The sequence below is a fragment of the Dermochelys coriacea genome, chromosome 6 (assembly GCF_009764565.3).
Source record: "Dermochelys coriacea isolate rDerCor1 chromosome 6, rDerCor1.pri.v4, whole genome shotgun sequence".
NCBI lineage: Eukaryota > Metazoa > Chordata > Testudines > Dermochelyidae > Dermochelys > Dermochelys coriacea.
This window is the reverse complement of record NC_050073.1, coordinates 103,248,471-103,259,177: the sequence shown is the minus strand read 5'-3', so window position 1 is coordinate 103,259,177 and position 10,707 is coordinate 103,248,471. Positions and strand designations below refer to the sequence as shown.

Below are 10,707 nucleotides of genomic sequence, written 5' to 3'. Positions count from 1 at the left end.
AGAAAGAAATGGCCTTGAATCCTCCTGAGAGATCTCAATGAAGCTTTCATGGAGGTGCTCTGCAACCCTCTCATGAAGATTTCTAGGGAAGACAGCCTTATTGTTTCCACATTGGCATCATTGCAGTAAACAGGCTAACAGCATATGGGTCCAGGAAGCTTTAGGATACCACTAGCAGCTGTGCTCTCTGTGCCTTTGTTACCCTCTGGAGCAAGATATCCAATAAAATCAGCACCCCGTTTAGAAAACAATGCCAGTGCTGAGTGCCATTGCCCTGCACTCATACCCATGGAAATGGGCTGAAATGTTGTTTCATGCAACTGAACAATTCCCTCCTCGTTTCTTCCCTCTACCCACCCCTGCTGGGCCATGTTCACTATGGTTGTGGCTGGAGAGCAGTGCTGTGCACAGGAACTCCAAGGCAGCATGGGAAGGGAGTTCTGAAACATAACTTTTGCTTTCCATCATGACTATAAATACGATACCTCCTTGTGGTGTTTTATCTATAGCTGATACCTTTGCAGCCTTGAGGTGCCCTCTCTCCTGCAGAATGCCTGACTATAATAGAGAGGAGATGCTGCAAGCTAGTGCTGCAACAGACCATGAAGAGAGGGCCTGGAGAGTGAATATTGTAGTGAGTATGGAGAGGGAAAGATTAGAAAAGAAAGAGGCCAAGGACGCGGGGGGGGTGCACTGGCACATAATGAGGCTTCTCTGGCAGCGAACACAGATGCTGCAGACTCTTATTGACCTACAGGTTCCATAATCATGGGCTTGTCTCCTTTTGCAGTCAGTGGAGATCTCCATTTCAGTGCTCTCCCTACCCATCACTGCACTTGGCATAAGGGGTTGCAACCATACGCATACCACTCTATACCAGGGAACAATAAGGACAACCATAGCTACACATACGCTGACCTGTGAGACCCAAAACTGCTGTGTGTGTAGCCAAAATGAACTCAGATGGACATGAATGTTCTTTCCCCTTGTTAAGTTCTGTTCCGTTCATTTATCTGAGATGTTTTTATTGTATTTGTTTTTAATGGCACATTGGGGTTTTTTGCACTGGTTTTGGCATACAATAAAAATCTATTTTTGGGTAAATAATTCATCTTTATTAATTCACATATGCTGCAGAATGCATTGTGCTGTTGAAAGTACCCACTACTTGTTATTGTGTAGGGCAACAGAACTCATAGGACCAGTGACACTGTGTGATAATTATAAATATATAGCAAGCACTGCAAATTAATAGGTACATTAATGGACCGAGTTATAGTCATAAATGTGCACCAAACATCACATAATTCCTAATAGCCCCCAAAATCTGTAATCTGTTTCTTGGGACAGAATGTTCCTTCTCGTTGCTTTCTGAACAAGCCTGTGCTCTTAAAAATGTGAGCATTGTGCACCTTCCCTAAACGGCTACTATTGATGTCGGTAAAGTGACCCTAGTGACTCACTAATGCCTGCATAACCATAGCAAAGTAGCCCTTTCAATTGGTGTACTCTGTGGAAAGGTGGGTTGATGCCAAAATAGGGATATGCATGCCTTCTATAGCCCCCCCTACAGTTTGGGAACCCCATTTCTGCAAATTCATCTACTATGTCCTGTACGTTGCTGAGAGTCACAGTCCTGTGTGGCCCTGCACAGTTGCATGACAATGGCCTCCCACTGTGAATTTTCCAACTCCAGAATGATTTCCCCCTGACCAGTAGCAATGTGGTGCTGCAAGCTTCCACAGAGGGATTGCCACTGGTTTCTCAACTGTCAGTACAATTCGTATTCTGGTGTCCCTGCGCTGGAGGGCTGGGGAGAGCTTGGTACGCAGATCCCCGAACGTGGTCTTTTCACATCCAAAAGTTCTGCAGCTACTGCTCACTGCCTCAAACATGCATTACAATGCGATCTCACAGTCAGGGCTCATATCTCAGGCCCAGAAGGGACACTCCACTATCTCCAGCTGCTCTGTGAATGCCACCAACAACCTTGAATTGGTTTTCACTATGTCCCATAGTAATCTGTCCCCCACTAAATCATCATGTCCCCTGCTGCTGCAGTTCTTCCTGCTGGTCTGCAAAACAGAGGATCATTCATCCTGTGTTTGCGAGGCTGATGGCAATAGTGAAGAGCTGTGCGGGCTCTATGCTTCTATCAGAGATGGCAGACAGCATGAAGTGTCACAGAGGTTTGTGGGACTTTTAAAAAGGCAGACGTTGGGGTATATGGATGGCATTATGGAATGGGGCATGATGAGAACTTGACCCCTTGCTCCCAGTCACTCCTGCACAACTTGTTTCTGCCCCACCATGCCTTGACAAAATTTCCCAAAAGACAGTGCGCTGGACAACATAACTTGTGTTGGCCAAAGTTTGTAGTGTAGACATGGCCTTAGAGTCAGTTTTGCATCTGCAAAATTGGCTAATAGTACTGCCCTATTTTGCGGGGTTGAGGACAAACATAAAGATGTGAGGCACTCACATCATATGATAATGAGGCCATATAAGTATCTAGTATAGATGGAAAGTCAATGGGACTTGATTTAAATCCTACTTAAAACAAGTAAATATAAAAATAGTACATAGGAATTTAAACATTGGCCTTTTTAACCCTTTGGGAAGAGTAGATGTGTCCTGGTCATCATCTGACACATTGAGCAGCCTATCTGAAATATAAGTACCAAAAAGCTGCCTGAGGAGCACGTTACATATTTGTGAAAGTTCTGGGCCTGATTTTGCTTTCACTTATATGGTATAAATCAGAAGTAACTCCACGGAGGTCACTGGAATAAAACCAGTGCAAAACAATACAAGAAACATGCAAATGCAACTATATTTGTAGTGTTTCAGGAAGAATCTTGTAATGAAAACTGCAAAAAAAAAATCTGAGTATTTGTCATTGTGGAAGAAATGATTAAATTCATTAGTTTCCCTTCTGAGCAACCTCAGATAAAAAGAGTACTTTCCCCACAGTTTATACAGTAGTTTCCTTATTTGTTAATTTTCGCTGAGGCCAGGAGTTACAATGAAAGTTTGCAAGAAATGTCACAAAGTTGTGTTCAGTTTGTCTTGGGCAATTTTCAAATAATCAGAATGTCACTTTTTGAAAAGTTTTGAGGGCCACAAAGGATTCAGAGCTCAGTTTGGAGTGCTGGACCAGTAATGTTGATTTTCAATACGTCATGGAGCACTGGGGAAGTTCCAGAAGAAAGATAATGTGCCTGTAGTTAAAAAGGGTAAATGGCATGACCCAGGTAATTATAGGCTTGTCAGACTGAATTCATCCCAGGCAAGATAATGGAGCAGCTGATGCAGGACTCAATTAATAAAGAATAAAAGGAGGAAATGTAATTAATGCAAATGAAGCCAGGTTTATGGAAAATAGATCCTGTCAAACTAGCTTGATATTTTTATGAAATTACAAGTTTGATTGATAAAGGTTTTAGTGTTGGTGTAATATTCCTAGACTTCTGTAAGGTGTTTGACTTGGTACCACATGCCATTTTTATTTTAAAAAAAAGGAGAGTGATATAAAATTAATATGGCACATATTAATGGATTAAAAACTGGCTAACTGATAGGTCTCAAAATGTAATTGTAAATGGGGAACCATTATCAAACTGGTGTATTTCCAGTGGGGTCCCGCAGGAATCAGTTCTTGTCCCTGTGCTATTTAATATTTGTATAGATGACCTGGAAGGAAACCTAAAATCATCACTGATCAAGTTTGCAAATGACACAACAATTGGGAGAGTAGCAAATAATAAAGAGCTCAAGTAACTGATTCAGAGTGATCTGGATCACTTGGTAAACTGGGTGCCTCAAACAATATGCATTTTACTATGGCTAAATGTAGATGTATACATCTAGGAACATAGGGCATACTTACAGAATGGAGGACTCTGTCCTGTGAAGCAGTGACTCTGCACAAAGATGTAGTGATCATGTTGGGTAATGAATCGAACATAAGCTCCCAATGTGACGCTATAGTTAAAAGAGTTAATATGATGCTGGGATGTATACACAGGGGAAGCTCAAGTAGGAGTAGAGAGGTTATTTTACTTCTGTAGTTGGCACTGACGGAATATTGTGCCCAGCTCTGGTGCCCACAACTCAAGAAGCATTCTGGTAAATTGTAGAGAGAGCAGAGAAGAGCCATGAGAATGATTAAAGGATTAGAAAACACACCTTATAGTGATAGACTCTAGGAGCTTGATCTATTTTGCTTAACAATGAGAAGGCTAAGGAGTGACTTGATTACAGTCTGTAAATTCCTACATGGAGAACAAGTATGTAATAATGGGCTCTTTAATCTAATAGAGAAAGGTATAACATGTTGCAGTAGCTGGAAGTTGAAGCTAGACAAATTCAGACGGGCAAATAAGGCATAAATTTTTAACGCTAAGAGTAATTAATCATTGGAACAATTTATCAAAGGTCATGGTGGATTCTCTGTCACTGACCATTTTTAAATCAAACTGGAAGATTTTTTTCTAAAGGAGCTGCTCTAGGAATTATTTTGGGGAAATTCTATGTCCCATGTTATACAGAAGATCAGGATCAATGGCCCCTTCTTGCCTTTGAATCTATGAATACCCTTCTAACGTCAGAAGTCTGAGGCTTTTTTATATGTGACTCAGCTAGCAACATGGAGTTGTGCCAAGTTAAACCAGCTAAAGATCTGGTTCATCCACTCTAGTTCCATCTCTAGAAGTAGCATAGGGATCTGCACTGGGCCCGAAGCTAATGCGTTTGGTCAGGGCTGAAGGCCAGTCTGCAGCAGAGATCTCTGGCAGGCAAAGTGAAGCATCAGGCTCTAGACACTCCCACTCCAGCAAGCTGTAGTCCAGAAAAAGAGTGGCCTCCCATCACTTTGTAACTGTCGGCTTCGGGCACAGCATTGAGTGGACACAAGGAAGCTTGCACAGCTACTGCCCATGTATGTATTTTCTGGATAAACATAAGGCTTTGGTCTCCAGGACTATTAACCTAGCAACTTTCACAAGCATTAAATTAACTGTAAAACAAACTAAAAACAGTGAGGAGGGGGGAAAAAAAGCAGAAGTATTTTTCTGTCCCCCAGCCGAGTTCAGAAGCAACTCTCAACGTACCAGGAAAATTTCAGTAAAAGGCAAAGTTATTCCACAGAAAAGCAGTGAGACTTGTGTAAAGCAGCAGCAAGAAATCTGGCAAATCTAATCTCTAAGTGTGTTTCCTCATCTTTTATTTCATTTCTACACGTAGGGGCCAGGTGCTTCATTGGTGTAAAATCAGTGTAAAAATTGGCCTATGATGATTTACTCCAGCTGAGGATCTGGGTTTGTGTGTGATTAGTTATGGTGTTTCTTTTTATTAGTACGGTATACCCACTGAGGTGGGGCTTTGTGGTGCTACAAGCTTTTTTAATCAATAAGGGTGGGGGTTGCATGGAATTACACCCCCTGAATATGCTGAAGCTTATAAAAGGCTCTCCCCAAACCAGATTTCCATGGAGATGGAGGGTTGTGCGGTGTAGAAAGCTGACACATTTTTCATTGAACCTGGTTCTAAATAAATGAATCACCACTTAGTCTTCCTCCTGGAAAAACAGGAGAGAGTCTGCAAAATGAGTACATCTTTCACCCCTTCTTAAGGGCTTACTTGGGAGGGGGGAAATGTTGAGGGAAAAGAATAATATATCATGCAGATCATATTTTTTTAAAATAATTCCACTTTATAAATAAATGCAAAGCAGCAGAAGAAAAGCAGCATATTATGAATAGATACCCTTGAAAATAAATTTCAGAAGTCTCCAGAGAGCTTGAGAAAATAACTAGCATACACTGCATTAAGTGGAAGGAGTTTCCCAAAGAGAATCAAGGGATCAGAGATATCTTGTCTTGGTTAGTCTTTGATAAGTTTGAATCTGTGTCTTTTTCACATTGCTGGTAATAAGTTGAGAGCTACACAGTTACGTTGGGTGAGGGGGAGGGATGGCAAAATAGTTTCTTGGGCTTTGAATGGCAAAAATGATTGATTGTATTGGGATTACATTAGCACAATTTCACAGCTCCATTCGAGTTACGTTGTGGGGAAATGGAACTGGGGGGTTCTCTTTCTCCTCTTTTGTTTGACCTCATCATATACACTCTGGTAGAAACTCTCAGAACTACTTCATGGATAAAAGGAACCCATGCCAATGAAGCTAAATATAAAACATGCCTCTTTGCAGATGTCCTATTAATGTTTTTGACAGACCAGGAGACATCACCCAGTTTCTCAAATATATTAAATACATCTGGAGATAGGTCAGGTTATGTTCATAAATCAAAACAAATTAGAAGTCTTGGGAGTAGACTGGAAAGTCTGGAAATTAAAGAGTTCCTCTTTAAGGAGATTGCAAGTTCTATTAACTGGCTAGTTACAAAGGTACAGCCAAGTCTGCGTCGTCATTTATAAAAATGTAATATGGAGCCACTTATTTATTTATTTAATTTTATTATGCTATTATACAAATCTAGAACTATCTGGAAAGTACCAAGTCTCTCTTTTGGAGTTAGTTGAAATTATTAAAATGAACATGCTTCCTAAAAACATGTACTAAGTGCAGATATTTCTTCCGTTTATTTTAATTTTAAGAAGGAGACTGTAGCCACTGGGTTAACTCCCTTCTTTCCCCATTCCTCCCAGAAATTCATTCAGAAAAACAAACATCTTCTCTCAAAAATAAAATCTTTGAAAAGCAAATGAACAACCAAGTCATGACTGGGCTATAGAACCATGTCCAAAATAGAGATTGTAATTTAAAGCCATTTAAATGTAAATCCTCCTGCAAACACCCATTGTAAAGAATAGGAGTCAGTAAAGAAGTGAAGGACAAGACTACAGGGCCTAACTCCATAAATCTGTATGCAGATGAACACAGTGGAGTTCACAGAGGATGATCATCTGAGTACATTTGTACCCCCAGTTCTTCACTCTTAACATAAGTGTGTGGGCAGGGTCCAGGAAGAACTAGAACTCAGTGCCTAATCCTCCCCACATTGAAGTCTATGTGTGTTTTGCCACTGAATTTGATGGGAGCAGGATGAGGCCTTTAACTGGAGAAACACAGAAGAACATATGGCCAAAAAGTAAGGCTACCAGTTAACCCTATACAAATCCAAAATGAGTCTAGTGACTTCTATGGATTTACACTAGTTTAAATTATAGCAGAATTTGAGCCGCCTTTTCTAGACTAACTAATAAAATTCTAAAATAAAACAAAATCCTCTGGAGTTGCATTGAAAACAGAGAAGGGGAGAGAAAAACATGGTAAATTTAACTGGGCCATCTTGCTACTTACCACAATTTTTTCCAGCATTTCCATGTTTTTCCTCAAACCAGTTATCGTAGCTTGAATTTCACCTCACGTACACTGAGGTAAAAGGCTCAGTTTGCAGGTTGAAACATTCTGTTTTGCCCTTTTTGGAATAAAAGATTTCAATTTTTCATTTCAAAGTGACTTATTGCTTCAATTTTCACATTATATAAATATAAAATAAGTCAAAATCAGAATGAAAAATTTCAATTCTATTAAACAAAAATGTGCACATTGAACACAAATAATCCTCCCCCCCCCCCCCCGATTTTCATTTCACAGGAAATTTCAATTTTTGTTTTGTTTTAGTGTTCATTCAATTTTGGAATGGAAAAAGATTCAAAATTGTGAAATTTTCTGTGTAATGAAAATTCTGGTTCCCGCAAAGCTCTATTCATAGTGTAAACCTAGTGTAAATAAGAGGTGAATCAGGATATATATCTCCTCAAATGAAATACTGAGAGAGCAAGGAAGCCATTTAAACCCAACTCTTAGAAGGCCCACTTATTTATATGAATCCAAAACCATACAAATAATTTTAATATGTTATAATTTACTTAGAAGCCTGAAGGTATATAAGTAGCAGAGGCATGAAAAATGAAACCTATACAGAACTCTAAGCAGATTAATAACATACTCATATAATAACTGGAGACAGACACAATATGTCATTGTGTATGAATTATTTTTTTACCTTGTATATAAAATACCATACACACAAATATTCTCCAGTATTGAATATAGTAAATATGAGAGAGAATATATCATATGTTTCAGCTATGTCTTGCAAACACTTATTCACATTGAGCATCTTTATTCATGAACGCAATCCTATTGAACTCAATGGGAGTAAACTGGAGAGGGAAAATACTCACTCCCAGAAGGTCCTGTAACTAGCCCTGTACTATACAAACACATTTGAAGTGTTATCAGGCATACACTGATTCAAAAGCTACATGTATAACTCCCCTTTTCTTTGGTGTACCTACTCTCAGGGTGAAATGCTAGCACAACTGAAGTCAATATGAAGTTTCGCCATTGACTTAACAGGGCCAAGATTTCATAGAATATTAGGGTTGGAAGAGACCGCAGGAGGTCATCTAGTCAAATTCCCTGCTCAATGCAGGACCAACCCCAACACCCTCATGTATCTAAGAGACCCAAAACAAATATGTAATAATATACCAGAATATAATGCTATCATGGTCCACACCACCATATTTCAAATTTTCTAACGTGCACCTTCATGCTTTCTCCCATGCCACCTCTTGTGAAAGGAAGAAGCTCTTCAAAGGCACTACGTTATCATCTTTTAGACCTTTCTTAAAATACACCTGTTTCACCATGCCTACAGAACACTTGACAATGGTTAGGCAACTGGTGTGCTATGACCACTGCTTATTACATGAATCATAACTACCTCACTGCTCCCTTGTGCTCTGTTTGTTGTATCCACCTGTTGTTTCTTGTCTTATACTTAATTTGTAGACTCTTAAAGGCAAGGAACCATCGTTTAATTGCACACACTAGCACAATGTGGCCCTGACCCTGGCCTTGAGACGCTGCTGCAACAGAACAACCACCACAACAGTAACAATAACAATGACAATAATAATAGCAAGTGTCACTGGACCATTATCAAAGAATATTGTCATATTTTTACAAGCTACCTCAGGGTGTAAATGGCTTGTAACAAGTGCTGTGTGTATATATTCCTATGTGTAAATGTGATCAATAATAATAAAAAAAGACAATTATGTGGGAAATCATCGAGGAAAGTTTTATCTCCTAGCCATTCTTATCAAACAAAAGGAGCTAAAATAACCTATTTACAAGAATCTTCTCCTTTCTGCATCATGACAACACTCCATTCTATACCTACAGGCTTTAAAGGAACCTGGATCCAGTATTTCATTCCCTGGGGGGAAATTATTAATACTAATCCTTGTCTTTGAACACAGCAACAGCAGTGTGTACATGTTGGCTGTAGGACATGAGAGACACCTAGACACTGGAGCGAGGGGAGAAGATTTACAGAACAGAAAATGGAGGAGATAAGAACACTTGGAGGTAGGGTCTGAGAGCCTGGGCTATGGGGTGAAAATGGGTGGGTGAGTGGGGGTTTCCCACTAATCTAATCTGAAAGGACAAAAACTTTTTTTAAAAAAATAGAAGAGGAAGCCAAGACTCAGAGTCACACTTTTAAGGAAAATGGAACCATCTATACGTAGAATCTATCTCTTCACTCTTTGCAGAAGTAACCATGGGACAGCCAGAAACTGAACGGGAGTCCAAGGAACTATTTTTATGTATTGTAGGGTGTTCCCCCACCACACACATTCTATTGTTGTTGCTGTTGTTTCAGTAAGCACCAGGAAAGGGGCAAGCTTGGACAATTTCCAGTCTATGTCTGCTGGTGGTTGGAACAGGGTAGAATCTACAAAAATATAGAAATGATAAATTAGAGCATGAAATTAATGTCTAGAAACCAAAACATCTGATTGTAGCTTGAGCCCTTTATTTTAAAGTTACATTGTACATAAAATTAACAGTCTGGAAAAACAGGATGGGTGGTCTTTTCATTAAGATATTGGACTGAGCTTCACAGATCTGGATTGAGTCATCTGGTCTACAACTGACCATATGTGTGACCATAGACATTTCATTTACTCTCTCTGGGCCTCCATTTCCCAACTATTAAAGGGGGATAAAACACCTATTTTCTCCCAGGTTTAGTTTTTCACCCCAGTCAGATGCATCTTACCTGTTTAAAGTCATTAGCTGGCTGTGTTTTAGCCTGGGGAAGAAGTCAGATTGTTAGCTGCCTCTTAATCATGCTTTTCAACCATTAAAATCTTGATTGAGGTAAAAATATTTGAAAGCATATCTTTTTTTCCCCATTGAGGCAGGGTTCAAGGACTCTGTCTCAAAATGTTTACCCATAACACCTAGCACAAAAAACCCAATCTTGGTTGGAACCTCTAGGTCCTTAATTAATTATTATTAATATTATTATTAATATGGGATTACATGATAGGGGATCTGAAATATTAAATAAATCTCACCATGCTGTCTTTAAAGGAACAGAGGAATCACTGGCATCATTTTAGAAAGCACGCATACTTCAGTTCTGATGTGCCTCCATTACAGTGGTGTTCCGGAGAAAGAAGAAAAAGTTCTTGAGGTGTATTTTTGATATGTAGTATAGGATTGTCCACTGGGATGTGACATGATGGGACCAAACATACAGGTGTACTTAGTAAAGCTAGAGTACACTGAATCTTGAGAGGTGGCATAGTACAATAGATAGGCTGCTGCTCTAGGACTTGGAAGACCTGAATTCTATTCCTAGCTCTGCCCATGGTCTA

The 10,707-nt window shown here is 39.6% G+C and overlaps 1 long non-coding RNA gene across 1 annotated transcript; it reads right to left on the bottom strand.

Annotated features, from left to right (window-relative positions):
- Positions 1–7,836: 7,836 nt before the first annotated feature.
- LOC122460611 lies at positions 7,837–10,496 on the bottom strand. Its single transcript, XR_006282031.1, has 3 exons — positions 10,405–10,496; positions 10,104–10,136; positions 7,837–9,776 (listed from the first exon to the last, which is right to left on the bottom strand). It is a non-coding gene; the product is annotated as an uncharacterized LOC122460611 (long non-coding RNA).
- Positions 10,497–10,707: the final 211 nt, after the last annotated feature.